At 43.5% G+C, this 3,321-nt stretch overlaps 1 non-coding gene across 1 annotated transcript; it reads left to right on the top strand.

Annotated features, from left to right (window-relative positions):
• The first annotated feature begins 762 nt into the window (after positions 1–762).
• On the top strand, positions 763–835 carry trnak-uuu (transfer RNA lysine (anticodon UUU)). The gene has a single exon. It is a non-coding gene; the product is annotated as a tRNA-Lys (tRNA).
• The last annotated feature ends 2,486 nt before the right edge of the window (positions 836–3,321 follow it).

The raw sequence follows: 3,321 nt of genomic DNA, 5'->3' as shown, positions 1-3,321 counted from the left end.
ATGAGAGCAGCTTTATTGGGAATTTGGCTGGAAATATACACTCATTCTTTCCTGTTTTTACTAAAAGATGCAGAAATATTAAACTCTGTAACATGTGTTTAGTGCACCAACCCATGCCAACTCAGTTAGCATACATACAGTTATAGGAATAGTTTACTGAATGTCCCATCCTGTAGACAGCCTCAGTGTTGCATTTCCAGTCCAGTCTGCTGTCCAGGTGAACCCTCAGGTATCTGTAATCCTCAACCACCTCTTCACCGAGGATGGAGACGCTGTTCAGCTGCCTGCTGCTCCTCCTAAAATCCACAATCATCTCTTTTGTTTGTATTCAGATGAGGCGATAGTTTTTTTTTCCTATAGATTTGATAGTTTCATGTAGATGTGCTGAGGTGTGACAGGGAAGCTGTTGGTACATGGAGGATGTGAGGTCTGTAGCAGGAGGCAGCAGCATGCTGAGTTTGTCTGAACTCTTCCATCTGTCTGATCCCACATTATCCCAAAGCCTGGGAGCTTTTCCATTCCTGACCACACATCCCTCACACTGTTCTGCTGCAGATAGTTTCCCACCGACTTGCTCTCTTCCTTTTTTCTTCACACTCCTCCTTAACTCCCTGTTTCCCTCCATGAAGGCCTTCTTCTTTATGCTCAGTGGCTGCAACACAAGTTCACATCAACCAGGCGTTTGTTCAGAAAACAGCGTCACAGCTTTGGACTCAGGAAGTGTTTCAGATGTCAGCTGTCACTCAGACACACTCTCATAGGGCCTGGATAGCTCAGTTGGTAGAGCATCAGACTTTTAATCTGAGGGTCCAGGGTTCAAGTCCCTGTTCAGGTGTAGAAATGTAATCTACCTCTTAACCTGTACTTCCCTCTATGCCTGCACTCTGTTTCTACACTGTCACCTCTGACAGAGCCTAGCTGATGCTTTTCCTTCTATGTAGCTTATTGTTAGCTTTGCTGTTAGCTGCATCGTTATATCCTCATTTGTATGTTATATAAACTATAGAATAATTCTATATAAACTATAGAAATCACCTTAAATACACCAGCTGCAGAGTGTTGATCACATTCACTGAAACTACAACAGGTTAAGAGCATTTATCATGAATAGTTCTGCTTTATATCAGGCTTCTTTTCACTTAGATTTCACTATTTGGACAATCTGTAATGAATGAACACCCAGAACAGAACACAAGACATTACAGAGATAAATCAACGCTGGTGCAGTTTAAACAACAAGGGCATTGTTTGCTTCATTTAAGTGGCAATAAAACAAAGCACTTCATCAGAAAAATCAGTGTCAGAAATATATTTTGTAAAGGCCTCAAGAGACATAGATGTTGGAGGAAGTTGGGTAAACTGTGATGATGTCACAAGTTCAGTGGCAGTGGTGCTTCCAGCTTCTCTGGAGTTTGGTGTATTCCACATAAGGAGCAGTATTCTTTAGTATTTCAGCTTTAGACTGACAACATTTGTTGCTCAGTTTTCCTCTGAGCCACAGAGATGCTCAGCTTTCATTGTGTCCAATAACTGCAGCTTCTAAAGTGGATTTCATAGCACTGCTGCATCTCTGACAGTTATCAGATCATTTGGGTGGAAACACATACATCACAACCCTCTGAATCTGCTTTCAGTCCCACTTGAACAGTCTCTCACAGTTTCAGACACAAAATGTGTCTTTTAGTTTGAATCTCAGCTGATATCTCCAACAACTGTAGAGGGACTCATATCATTTCACCAGCTGGTGTGATAAACTTACAGAAACACCTCAGGAGCAGCACCTGGGATCTTTTGGGAGAAAAGGGGATTCTCTCCATGCTGATAGAGCTGGTGATAAATGAGTTTATGGATCCTACATATTACAGAGTAAAACAATAATAAAGGTGCTTTCTGAGCCTTGACATTTTTTTCTTTTATTAGAAAAATGTTCCAAATTTGAATCCCATGGAGGGAGCCAATGAAGTAAAGATTGATGCATAAAAGCATTAAAAACCTTTCCTGTAAGTTCTCTGTTCAAGTTTTATTTAGGTTCAGCTGCATGTTTCTCTTTATGGAATCTTTAAGCTCTCATAGATCAGTCTGATCCCAACAGAAGTCTGGCAGGTTTACTTGGTTGCTGTAGTTCACTAAAGCAGGACTCTGAGCAGGGCCCTCCGCTAACAGGCTCCTCTCCTTTAGAGCCAGTGGCAGGGTTGGGTTTGGGAGGTGACGTTGCTCTGTGCTTTAAACAGCAGGCTTTAATCCACCAAACTTCAGTTGGTCTTCTTTTCAGAGGATTTGTAAATGACTAAATAAATAACACCACTGACTAAACCTTCAACTTAACCTGAACTAAGCAGAAGTTTGACTGGTTTGTATACGGCCAGGATCACACTCATTTGACACATAGAGGATCTGATTTACTTCCTTTACTTCTTCATTTGCTGTTCTTAGTGACACAGAAGACACAGAAGATGGTGAATGAAGAATCCAGGACAGAGAGAAAGATGTGAAGCTGCTTCAGCAGCAGGTGGAGGCCATCCATCAGTCTGCTGATGAAACAGTGGAGCACAGTGAGAACATCTTCACTGAGCTGATCCGTCTCCTCCACAAAAGAAGCTCTGATGGGAAGCAGCAGATCAGATCCCAGCAGCAAAGTGAAGGGAGGCGAGTCAAAGAGCTTCAGGAGAAGCTGGAGCAGGAGATCACTGAGCTGAAGAGGAAAGATGCTGAGCTGCAGCAGCTCTCACACACAGAGGATCACAGCCACTTTCTGCACAGCTGCCCCTCAGTGTCAGCACTCAGGGGGGCTACACACTCATCCAGCATCAGCATCCGTCCTCTGAGGCACTTTGAGGATGTGACAGCAGCTGTGTCAGAGCTCAGAGATAAACTACAGGACATCCTGAGAGAGGAATGGACCAACATCTCACTGACAGTCACTGAAGTGGATGTTTTACTGCCAGAACCAGAACCAGAGCCAAAGAGCAGAGCTGACTTCTTCAAATATTCCTGTGACATCACACTGGATCCAAACACAGCAAACACATATCTGTTACTGTCAGAGGAACAGAAAGGTGACAGGAATGAAACAGCCTCAGTCTTATTCTGCTCATCCAGACAGACTGACAGAATGGTGTCGGGTCCTGAGCAGAGAGAGTCTGACTGGACGTTGTTACTGGGAGGTGGAGAGGAGAGGGGGAGGAGCTGATGTAGCAGCCGCATACAAGAACATCAGCAGAACAGGGGATGCATGTGGGTTTGGATTTAATGACAAATCTTGGGCATTAAAATGTTACCTAAACAGTTGAATGAATTTTGGTCCAACAAGGTGAAAGCCTC

Source organism: Odontesthes bonariensis, chromosome 11 (assembly GCF_027942865.1).
Source record: "Odontesthes bonariensis isolate fOdoBon6 chromosome 11, fOdoBon6.hap1, whole genome shotgun sequence".
Lineage (NCBI taxonomy): Eukaryota > Metazoa > Chordata > Actinopteri > Atheriniformes > Atherinopsidae > Odontesthes > Odontesthes bonariensis.
This window is presented reverse-complemented; position numbering and strand designations above follow the sequence as displayed.